The sequence below is a fragment of the Chlorocebus sabaeus genome, chromosome 6 (genome assembly GCF_047675955.1).
Source record: "Chlorocebus sabaeus isolate Y175 chromosome 6, mChlSab1.0.hap1, whole genome shotgun sequence".
Lineage (NCBI taxonomy): Eukaryota > Metazoa > Chordata > Mammalia > Primates > Cercopithecidae > Chlorocebus > Chlorocebus sabaeus.
The window spans coordinates 2947202-2959609 of NC_132909.1; positions in this window are offsets into that span (position 1 = coordinate 2947202).

The following is a 12408-nucleotide window of genomic DNA, read 5'->3' on the forward strand; positions in this document are numbered from 1 at the left end:
CCTTATGGCTCACAGTTCTGGAGGCTGAAAGTCCAACATCAAGGAGGTGGCAGGCCGGCCAGACGTGGTGGCTCACGCCTGTAATCCCAGCACGTTGGGAAGCCGAGGCAGGCGGATCACCTGAGGTCAAGAGTTTGAGATCAGCCTGGCCAACATGGCAAAACCCCATCTCTACTAAAAATACAAAACAAAGGTATCTGGGTGTGGTGGCGGGCACTTGTAATTCCAGCTAACCAGGAGGCTGAAGCAGAAGAATTGCTTGAGCTTGGGAAGCAGAGGTTGCAGTGCACTGAAATCCCATCACTGCACTCCAGCCTGGGCAACATAATGAGACTCTGTCTGAAAAAAAAAAAAAAGTAAAAAGGAGGTGGCAGGGCTGGTTCCTTCTTCCTCAAGAGGGGATCTGCTCAGGCCTCTCTCTCAGGCCTGGTGCTTGGCTGGTACCTTAGGCATCCCTTGCTTTGTAGCTGCGCTTCTCCCTGTCTTCACATAGTCTTCCCTCTGTGTGTGTCTGTCTCTGTATCAAAATGCCGCCCCCCACTTTTTGTTTTTTGGGTTTTTTTTTTTTTTGAGATGGAGTCTCTCTCGGTCACCCAGGCTGGAGTGGCGCGATCTCAGCTCACTGCAACCTCTGCTTCCCGGGTTCAAATGAGTCTACTGCCTTAGCCTCCCGAGTAGCGGGGACTACAGGCACGCACCACCATACCCAGCTAATTTTTGTATTTTTAGTAGAGATGGGGTTTCACCATATTGGTCAGGCTGGTCTTGAACTCCTGACCTCATGATGTGCCCACATCGGCCTCCCAAACTGCTGGGATTACAGGCGTGAGCCACCGCGCCCAGCCCAAACTCCCCTTTTTATGATGACACTGGCGATGTTAGATGAGGAGCCTCCCAGGTAACTTCAGCTTAACTCGTTCATCTGCAAAGATCCTCTCTCCAAACGAGGTCACGGCCACAGGGACGGGGTAGTCAGGACTCAAACGTCTTTTTTGAGAGACATAATCTGGCCCATAAGAGGAGGCGTGGCCTGGTGCTGTCCACTGAAGTGTCCATTTTTATGATAATTAAGGAAGCATTTTCCAACTGGACATGGTGGCCCACCACCATAATCCTAGCACTTTGTGAGGCTGAGGTGAGAGGATTGTTGAGGCCAGGAGTTCAAGACCAGCCTGGGCAACATAGCAAGACCTCATCTCTTCTAAAAATTTAAAAATTGGCCAGGTGTGGTGGCTCATTCCTGTAATCCCAGCACTTTGGGAGGCCAAGGAAGGTGGATCGCCTGAGGTCAGGAGTTCGAGGCTACAGTGAGCTGTGATTGCACCACTACACTCCAGCCTGGGCAACAGAGTGAGACCCTGTCTCAAAAGTAAAAAATAGCCAGGTGCGGTGGCTCACGCCTGTAACCCCAGCACTGTGGGAGGCTAAGGCGGGTGGATTACTTGAGGTCAGGAATTTGAGACGAGCCTGGACAACGTGGTGAAACCTTGTCCCTATTAAAAACACAAAAATCAGCTGGACGTGGTGGCGTGCACCTGTAGTCCCAGCTATTCGGGAGGCTGAGGCAGGAGAATCACTTGAACCCGGGAGGCAGAGGTTGCAGTGAGCTGAGATCACGCCACTCCAGCCTAGGTGACAGAGCAAGACTGTCTCAAAAATAAAAAATACGAAAAGGAAGCATTCTCCCTGCCTGCTTCCCTCTCCCACCCAGTGCATTAAAACATTTGCGCAGCGCGGACTAGAGTTGCCTCCTTGCCTTAGTGCTTGGATGCAGACTCTGGCCAAGAGGGGAGGTTCCTCTATGTACCAATTTTATGAACTTTAGGAAAACTCTCCCTAGATGCAACTAAATGTTTGTCTCTAAGCTGCAGGCTTTCACCTTGCATCTGAGGGTCTGTTTGCACATCACTCTGGACAGAGAATTGGAGAGACACACATAAAAGACAGGTAGAAAAATACCACGAGGCAGTAACCACCCATCCCCAGTTTGAGACTCCAAGGGGCACCATTGAATTTTATTTTCCGCTATGCCAGTTCACTAATGCAGTCAACAAAATATAGTGAACGGCACAAACAAGGTCCTTGTTCTTGAGGAACAAGTGAATCCATGGAAGTCCCTCAGTTCTCCCACAAACCTCTCTTGGCTTCTGTTCCTGGCAACCAAAGGCACCCTGACAATGACAGTGATTGTAATAGGGGAAAAAATTAGAAAATCCAGAGAAACAAGGAGAGAACAAAATGGAGATCTCCTGATTTCTTGCTGCTCAGAGTCAAATGCTGTTTGCATTAGCTATGTTTTCTTCTAGAAATTTCCTCATTTTTTTTTTTTTTTTTACAAATCAGCCTTCCTATATATAGACTGCTCTGTAACCTCTTTTCTATTTCTTTTTTAACTTTGTTTTGTTTTTTGAGAAAGAGTATCGCTGTGTCACCCAGGCTGGAGCGCAGTGGCGTGATCTCGGCTCACTGCAACCCCCGCCTCCCAGGTTCAAGCGATTCTCCTGCCTCAGCCTCCCAGTAGCTGGGACTATAGGCACGCACCACCACGCCTTGCTAATTTTTGTATTTTTAGTAGAGATGGGGTTTCACCATATTAACCAGGCTGGTCTCGAACTCCTGACCTTGTGATCCACCTGCCTCGGCCTCCCAAAATGCTGGGATTACAGGCGTGAGCCAGCGCACCTGGCCCCTGCTTTTTTCATCTAATAATAGGAGGACATCATGTCATATGTATAGTTAACTTATCTGCACCCAACTGTACATATAGAAAGAGAAATAGGAATTCAATAGTGCAAGTAAGCTGTATAAAAGAGAAGGAGGATGCCTTGGATGTGGCCCACATCACCCAGTGTGAAATAATCTCCAAGGTTTATTGTTAAGGAAGAAAGCAAGATATAGAATAGTGTGCATGTGTGCTACCATTTGTTTAAAAGGAGGGAGGGACAGAATCTGTATATAAATTTGCTGCCCCAGATATTTCCAATTCTCCTCCTGGGCACGTGGTAGGATTCTATGTCCCTGCCCCCCTCCCCGAAGTTAGCTGTGCCCATGCGACTTGCCTTGGCCTGTGATGTGTGGGCAGAAGTACCTTTCTAGGCAGAAGCTTCTGATGTGTGGTTCTCCCATGCTCTGTCTTTTCCCTCCTCCATGGGCACTGGTATGTTTCAGGTCATAACTGCTCTGTTGGCCTGAGTCCCAGGCAGATCAACCAGGGCCCCAGAGTAAGGATGATGCCAAACAGGGGATCCACCAGCCACAGATGCACATGTAGCACGAATAAGAAATAAACCCTTGTTGCTTTAACAACCAGGGCTTGGGGGCTACTTGTTACTGCAGCCTAGCACAGCCCATTCTGGCGGACAGGGTTGCTTATGGAGAAGAGAACTGGATGGCTGGGACTTTTTACTTCTAAATGCCCTTTTGCACTTCCAGATTTTTGTATCAGCAAGCATGTTTTCTACTTTGTTTTGTTTTTTTAGACAGGGTTTTGCTCTGTTACCTAGGCTGGAGTATAGCGGTGCAGTCTCAGCTCACTGCAGCCTTGATTCCCCAAACGATCCTCAGCCTCCTGAGTAGCTGGGACTACAGGCGCTCACCACCACGCCCCCAGCTAATTTTTGTATTTTTAGTAGAGACAGGGTTTCGCCACATTGGCCAGGCGGGTCTCGAACTCCTCACCTCAGGTGATCTGCCCACCTCGGCCTCCCAAAGTGCTGAGATTACAGACATGAGCCACCATGCCTGGCTCTACTTTTTTTTTTTTTTTTTTTTTTTGACAGAATTTTTAAATTCTGCAGTAGGAGAATCGCTTGAACTCAGGAGGAGGAGGTTGCAGTGAGCCAAGATTGCTGAGATCGCCAAGATCATGCCACTGCACTCCAGCCTGGCTGGCAGAGTGGAAAAAAAAAAAAAGGAAAGGAAAAAGCAGCAGCAGAAGCAGAAGAAGAAGAAGAAGAAGAAGAAGAAGAAGAAGAAGAAGAAGAAGAAGAAGCGGAAATAGAAGCAGAAGCAGAAGTGGAAAGCAGAAGCGGAAGAGGAAGAGAAAGAGAAAGAAAAAGAAAAAAGAATTTTAAAAAAATGTAGAGATGGGAATCTGGCTATGCTGACCAGGCTGGTCTTGAACTCCTGGCCTCGAGCGATCCTCCCACCTCAGCCTCCCACGGTGTAATTTAAATGCAAATGGTGCAGACTTTGCCTGCCATTCCCCTCACTAAGCATATGCCAAGGCGCGCGCGCGCGGAGATGAGCGACTGGAGTGTCATTCCTCTCCCTCAGAGGGTGATTAGCTTCCCACTCTGAATCGGAACTCCAGTGCTTCAGCGTATGTATTTTCACTCCTCGTGGACGCCGCATGCCAGCCAACAGCTTCATTTGTGTTCCACAAGAGAAGAGCAATCTGCTCCACACCCACTGTGTGCGGGGCGGGCAAGTCAAGGATAAGATCTGACATGAGCATCCTGCCTCCAAGGTTCGCCTTTGTAACCTAACACTCGCTCAACTGGCAGCCCCACCGTGCCAATAAAGGCAGCCTCTCGGCAGCTATTCTTAACCCGCATCTGACGGGTGGGCTCGGAACGTCTCCAATCTATGCCAGATGTTGTGTGCAGGCTTTTTCGTTTCACTTTGCTTGACTTTATATTTTGAAATGATTTCAAACTTACAGAACAGTTACAAGAATAAGTCAAAGAACTTCTGTGTCATTTTCACCATCTCACCATTTGTTACCATTATATGACATCACCGTATGACTTTCTTTCCATATAACATCACTGTATGGTTTTCTTTCTATATAAATATTCATCTCGGCTGGGCACGGTGGCTCATACCTGTAATTCCAACACTTTCAGAGGCAGGGGCAGGTGGATTGCTTAAGCTCAGGACTTCGAGACCAGACTGGGCAACATAGTGAAACCTCATCTCTACAAAAAATAAAATAAAATAAATACAAAAAAATTAGCCCAGCATGTTAGCATGCACCTGTAGTTTCAGCTACTCAGGAGGCTGTGGTGGGAGGATCACTTGAGCCCAGGAGGTGGAGGCTGCAGTCAGCCAAGATCACACCACTGCACTCCAGCCTGGACCACAAAGCCAGAACCTGTCTCAAAAAAAAAAAAAGAGCCAGACATGGTGGCTCATGCCTGTAATCCCAGCACTTTGGGAGGCTGAGGAGGGTGATCACCTGAGGTCAGGAGTTCAAGACCAGCCTGGCCAACATGGTGAAACCCCATCTCTACTAAAAATACAAAACATTAGCTGGGCATGGTGGCACGCGCCTGTAATCCCAGCTACTCCGTAGGCTGAGGCAGGAGAATCGCTTGAACCCGGGAGGCAGAGGTTGCAGTGAGCCAAAATCACGCCATTGCACTTCAGCCTGGGCAACAAAAGCGAAACTCCATCAAAAAAAAAAAAAAAAAATGCCAGGAGCAGTGGCTCACGCCTGTAATCCCAGCATTTTGGGAGGCCAAGGCGGGCGGATCATGAGGTCAGAAGATCAAGACCATCCCGGTTAACATGGTGAAACCCCGTCTCTACTAAAAATACAAAAAATTAGCCGGGCGTGGTAGCAGGTGCCTGTAGTCCCAGATATTCAGGAGGCTGAGGCAGGAGAATCTCTTGAACCCAGGAGGTGGAGGTTGCAGTGAGCTGAGATCACGCCATTGCACTCCAACCTGGGAGACAGGGCGAGACTCTGTCTCAAAAAAAAAAAAAAAGGACCAGGCACGGTGGCTCATGCCTGTAATCCCAGCACTTTGGGAGGCCGAGGCAGGTGGATCACAAGGTCAGGAGTTCAAGACCAGCCTGGTTAATATGGTGAAACCCCATCTCTACTAAAAATACAAAAATTAGCAAGGTGTGGTGGTGTGTGCCTATAGTCCCAGCTACTGGGAGGCTGAGGCAGGAGAATCGCTTGAACCTGGGAGGCGGGCGTTGCAGTGAGCTGAGATCGCGCCACTGCACTCCAGCCTGGGTGACAGAGCACAGCAAGACTCTGTCTCAAAAAAAAAAAAAAAATCATGTTTTTTTCTATGGAGACATTTGGGAGTAAGCTGCATCCATCACATCCCTTTCCCCCAGAGGCCATTCTGAAGAACAAGGCCGTTCTCTTACACGTCCACAGCATAATTACACACTCGAGAATTTCGCATCGGCCAAGTCCATGGCTGAGTTTCATCAAGCGTCCTTCAAAGCAGCTTTCAGTTTGTGACACTCCAGGATTGGGTGCTGCATCCAGCTATTGTGCTTCTTGAATTGCCTTCAATCTTAAACAGTTACTCATTATTTGTCTTTCTTTTGTATTTTCAATTTTTATTCTTGCACACAACTCACGCAGAGATGAAGGAGACTTTTTTTTAAGAGATGGGGTCTCACTATGTTACCCAGGCTGGAACTCCTGGGCTCAAGCGATCCTCCTGCCTCAGCCTCCCAAAGTGCTGGGATTACAGGTGGCAGCCACCATGCCCAACCCAGTCTTTGTCTTTCTTTTTTTTTTTTTTTTTTTTGAGACAGAGTCTCGCTGTGTCGCCCAGGCTGGAGTGCAGTGGCTGGATCTCAGCTCACTGCAAGCTCCGCCTCCCGGGTTCACGCCATTCTCCTGCCTCAGCCTCCCGAGTAGCTGGGACCACAGACGCCTGCCACCTCGCCCGGCTAGTTTTTTGTATTTTTTTTTTTTAGTAGAGACGGGGTTTCACCGTGTTAGCCAGGATGGTCTCGATCTCCTGACCTCGTGATCCGCCCGTCTCGGCCTCCCAAAGTGCTGAGATTACAGGCGTGAGCCACCGCGCCCGGCCGTCTTTGTCTTTCTTAATGCTGATTTTTTAAAGAATCCAGGTAGGCTATTTTATAGAATGTCCTTTGCATTAGGCGCATTTGATGTTTCCTCATGATTAGATCTGGGTTACATGTGTGAGAGAGGAAAACCACAGAAGTGACACCAGAGTCTCAGCGCTTTGGCTGAAGGAAACCCATGCTCTTATCCTTCCTGAAGTTCACGTGCTCAGAGCTCATATGTTCTGAGTGCACTCCACCAAGGCTGGAGTGCACTGGCACAAACGAGGCTCACTGCAGCCTCGGCCTTCTGGGCACAAGTGATCCTCCCACCTCAGCCTCCCGAATAGCTGGGATTACAGGTGCACACCAACGTGCCTGGCTAATTTTTAAGCATTGTTTTTTTATTAGAGATGGGCGTCTGTGTTGCCCAGGCTGGTCTTAAACTTCTGGGCTCAAGCCATCCTCCTGCCTCAGACTCCCAAAGTGCTGGGATTACAGGCGTGAGCCACTGCACCCGGCCAACAACAGAAGTCTCTTTTTTCAGTACTGGAGGCTGGAAGTCTGAGATCAAGGTGTCAGCTACCCAAAGTGTTGGGATTACAGCCATGAGCCACCACACACAGGCAGATGCTATGTAGTTATCTTTTTTCTCCTCAAACTTTCACCTGCTGCTTTGGCCTCCACTGATTATCTTGGCTGAATCAACTATTTTTGTTTTTTTCGAGATGGAGTCTTGCTCTGTCATTCAGGCTAGAGTGCAGTGGCATGATCTTGGCTCATTGCAACCTCTGCCTTCCTGATTCAAGCAATTCTCCTGCCTCAGCCTCCCGCGTAGCTGGGATTACAGGCATGTGCCACCATGCCCGACTAATTTTTGTATTTTTAGTAGAGACAGGGTTTCACCATGTTGGCCAGGCTGGTCTCCAACTCCTGGCCTCATTATCTGCCCGCCTCGGCCTCCCAAAGTGCTGAGATTACAGGTGTGAACCACTGCGCCTGGCCATTCCCTTAAATTTTCTTTAGGATGAGCTCTCAGAAGGTGAGTGACAGGTGTATTTTGAGGACTTTTGCTAGACAATGCCAACTACAACTCAGCAGACCTGTGCCAAGTCCACGTATGTGAAGATGTCCGTGTGCTCCCACCCTCCCCAGCACCGGGCATTTTTCTGTTTAAACTTCGTGTGCATCACCAGTGTCGGTTGTACAGTCATTACAGGAAATTCCTAGTGCACTCAAGAAGTCTCTGCCTTGTGCTCGGGGATTTGCAAAGCAGGATTGACCCGGGCAATGCATTTAATTACTGGTGTGTCTGTCACTAGAGGGAGCACCCGATCCACTTAAGGGCCTATTTTCACGTTGGTAAGGGCCTCTCCCACCCAGGAGAGTTCCAACTTCAGCTCCAGAGGCACGGAGGAAAGTAGTTCTTGTCAATTACCTACCCCAGTGTGTCCACACACCTCAAGCTGGGAAGGTCACAAGTGTCTGCTCAGAAGTATTCAGGCACTAAGGAGCAGAGAACCTGCTACCAACCACAGACCAGCAGACTCAGAAACTCAGGAAAGGATGCTCAACCTCACTGGGAAGAAAGGAGACGCAAATAAAAGCCGGGACACGCTTGACTTGCCCATGATGCTGAATCTTTTGAAGACTGCTCATCTTCAGGCTCACTCCTGTGAGAGGACTTTGACACTGGCAGTTTCCTCTGCCTGGAATGGCCTTTCTCTGGATTCCCACAAAACTTGCTCTCTTACTTCCTTTAAATTATTATTACTATTTTAAACAAAGTCTCGCTGTCACCCAGGCTAAAGTGCAGTGGCATGATCTCAGCTCACTACCACCTCCACCTCCGCTTCCCGGGTTCAAGTGATTCTCCTGCCTCAGTCTCCCAAGTAGCTGGGACTACAGGCATGAATCACCACGCCCTGCTGATTTTTGTATTTTTAGTAAAGATGAGGTTTCACCATGTTGGCCAGGCTGGTCTCAAACTCCTGTCTTCAAGTGACCCGCCCACTTCAGCTCCCCAAAGTACTGGGATCTGGGTTTACAGGCATGAGCCACTGTGCCCGGCCACTTCCTTTAAATCTTTATTCAGATGTTACCTTCTCTAGTAAAATTAGTTCTATCCTATTTAAAACTGTCCCCCTTGGCTGGGTGCAGTGGCTCACGCCTGTAATCCCAACACTTTGGGAGGCTGAGGCGGGCGGATCACGAGGTCAGGAGTTCAAGACCAGCTTGGGCAACATGGTGAAACCCCATCTCTATTAAACGTACAAAAAATTAGCCAGGTGTGGTGGTGCACACCTGTAATCCCAGCTACTGGAGGCTGAGACAGAAGAATCGCTTGAACCTGGGAGGCAGAGGTTGCAGGGAGCCGAGATCATGCCACTGCACTCCAGCCTGGGCAACAGGGTGAGACTCCGTCTCAAAAAAAGAAAACTGTACCCCCACACCAGGTGTGGTGGCTCACGCCTGTAATCCCAGCACTTTGGGAGGCTGAGGTGGCAGGATCATGAGGTCAGGAGTTCAAGACCAGCCTGGCCAACATAGTAAAACCCTATCTCTACTAAAAATACAGAAATTAGCCGGGCATGGTGGTGTGCACCTGTAGTCCCAGCTCCTCGGGAGGCTGAGACAGGAGAATCGCTTGAACCTGGGAGGAAGAGGTTGCAGTGAGCCAAGTCGGCACCACTGCACTCCAGCCTGGGCAAAAGAGCAAGACTCCGTCAAATAAAAAAAAAACTGTCCCCCCCCAGCCCCACAGCATTCCTGAACCTCCTTAGCCTACACTAATACTTATAGCAATTAATATCTTTATTCTACTTTTCGGACAGGGTTACCCAGGCTGGAACGCCATAGCGTGATCACAGCTCACTGCAGCCTCAACCTCCTGGGCTCAAGCAATCCTTCTGCCTCAGTCCTCCCAAGGAGCTAGGACTATAGGCATGTGCCACCACTCCTAGCTAATTTTTAAATTTTTTGTAGACACAGGGTCCTGCTATGTTGCCCAGGCTGATCTCAAACTCTTGAGCTCAAGTGATCCTCCCGCCTTAGCCTCCCAAAGTGCTGGGATTGCAGGCATGAGCCACTGTGCATTGCCAATATCTTTTAAAACCACCAACTTGATTTACCTATTAGCCCAGGACTTTCCCAGTGTGAGCAGGCGAAGGCCTGCATCCTGGGCTGCCACTCGTCCCAGGCAGACTTTTAGTCTCCCCACTGGAATGGAAGCCCCAGAAGGGCAGGGATTTTGCTTCCTATCTTGTTCTCAGACGTGTCCCAAGCACCCAGAACAGTGCCCAGTGTACATCCGGTGCTAAATAAATATAAGTTAAAGGAGCAAGTCACATCTTGGGAATCATGGTGAAACCCTGTCTCTACTAAAAATACAAAAATTAGCTGGGCGTGGTGGCGCACGCCTATAATCCCAGTTACTTGGGAGGCTGAGACAGGAGAATTGCTTGAACCTGGGAGGCGGAGGTTGCAGTGAGCCCAGATCACGTCACTGCACTCCAGCCTGGGCAACACGGTGAGACTCTAAATAAAATAAAATGAAATAAAATAAAATAAAATAGGGGCCGGGCGCGGTGGCTCAAGCCTGTAATCCCAGTACTTTGGGAGGCCGAGACGGGTGGATCACGAGGTCAGGAGATCGAGACCATCCTGGCTAACACGGTGAAACCCCGTCTCTACTAAAAAATACAAAAAATTAGCCGGGCGAGGTGGCGGCACCTGTAGTCCCAGCTACTCGGGAGGCTGAGGCAGGAGAATGGCGTAAACCCGGGAGGCGGAGCTTGCAGTGAGCCGAGATCGCACCACTGCACTCCAGCCTGGGTGACAGAGCGAGACTCCATCTCAAAAAAATAAATAAATAAAATAAATAAATAAATAAATAAATAAATAAATAAATTTAATTTCTTATTTTTTTTATAAAGACAAGGTCACCCTATGTTGCCCAGGCTGGTCTTCAACTCTTGGGTTCAAATGATCTTCTCTCTGAGGCCTCCCACAGTACTAGGATTGCAAGCATGAGCCACTGCACCTGCTCTGTAATTGATTGTATTGAGGACACTTGCTGTGCAGCAGTTTAATTGAAGGCTACTGATCAATGTGGACTGGAAGTGCTGGGGAAAGAAGTGTGGACATGGAGGGGAGGAGAGGAAGGAGGGCTAGAGCAGCACCTCCAGCCTTCATTTCCCATGCCTCAGTAACTCTGTGGATTTCCCTCCAAACACATATTTCTTTTGTAATGTAATACAGATGGACAGAAATGAAGATTAATCTCTGAAGCTAGAATTCAAACCAAAGGGACAATTTAGGTTTCACTGAACAAAAGTAAATTCTTTTGAGACAGAGTCTCACTCTGCTGCCCAGGTTGGGATGCAGTGGCGCGATCTCAGCTCACTGCAACCTCCGCCTCCCAGATTCAAGGGAGTCTCCTGCCTCGGCCTCCTGAGCATCTGGGATCACAAGCGTGTACCACCATGCCCGGCTAATTTTTGTATTTTTAGTAGAAACAGTGTTTCACCTTGTTGGCCAGGCCGGTCTTGAACTCCTGACCCCAGGTGATCCACCCGCCTAGGCCTCCCAAAGTGCTGGGATTACGGGCATGAGCCACCACAACCGGCCCTGAACAAAAACGAGTTCATGGGTTACTAGTACTTAGCAAAGAAAGGGCACCCCTTCCCCATCCCATCCTCTGACAATTCCTGTCTCCCAAAGGATTTGGAAGGCTGCCCATCATTCGACCACCTCCTGATTAGTTCTCACATCTGCTCCCTTCTCTCCACTCCTTCCCCAGAAGGCCACCACCCTCGCCAAGCCACAGTTCACTTGCTGCTGGATTTTCTGCTTCCACTCTGGACCCCCCAGTCCAGTCTCTACCAGCAGCCCTGAGCTACCGTCCCAATATGAGCACCAAATCCAGTCATTCCTCTGCCCAAAATTCTTCAATAGCTCCCTAGAGCTCACCCACACTCTTCACGGTGGCCTTCTGGAGTCTGCAGAGTCTAGCCCTTCCTGGTCACTTCTCCCAGCTTGGAACACTGTACCTCAGATCTCTCTCTTTTTCCCAGCCCTCTGACTTTCTTTGAGTTTCCCCCATCACAGTAATAGTTTAAATTCTTACAAAAAAAAAAAAAAAAATTGCTTAGGCCAGGTGCAGTGGCTCATATCTGTAATCCCAGCACTTTGGGAGGCTGAGGCAGGTGGATTGCTTGAGACCAGGAGTTTGAGACCAGCATGGGCAACAGGGAGAAAACCAATCTCTACAAAAAGCACAAAAATTAGCCTGGTGTGTTGGTGCACCCTTGTAGTCCCAGCTACTTGTGAGGCTGAGGTGCGAGGATTGCTTGAGCCTGGGAGATGGAGGTTGCAGTGAGATGAGATCACGCCACTGTGCCACAGCCTGGATGACAGAATAAGACCCTGTCTCAAAAAAAAAAAAGAAAAGAAAAGAAAAGAAAAGAAAAGAAAAAATAAAAAAAAGCTTGAGATATAATTCACATATTATAGAATTCACCCATTTAAACTACATAAGTCAATGGTTTTTAGTATATATCCACAAAGTTCTGCAACCATCACTACAATTTTAATTGTTTATATTTCAATAGTTTTGGAGATACAGGTGGTTTTTGGTCACAT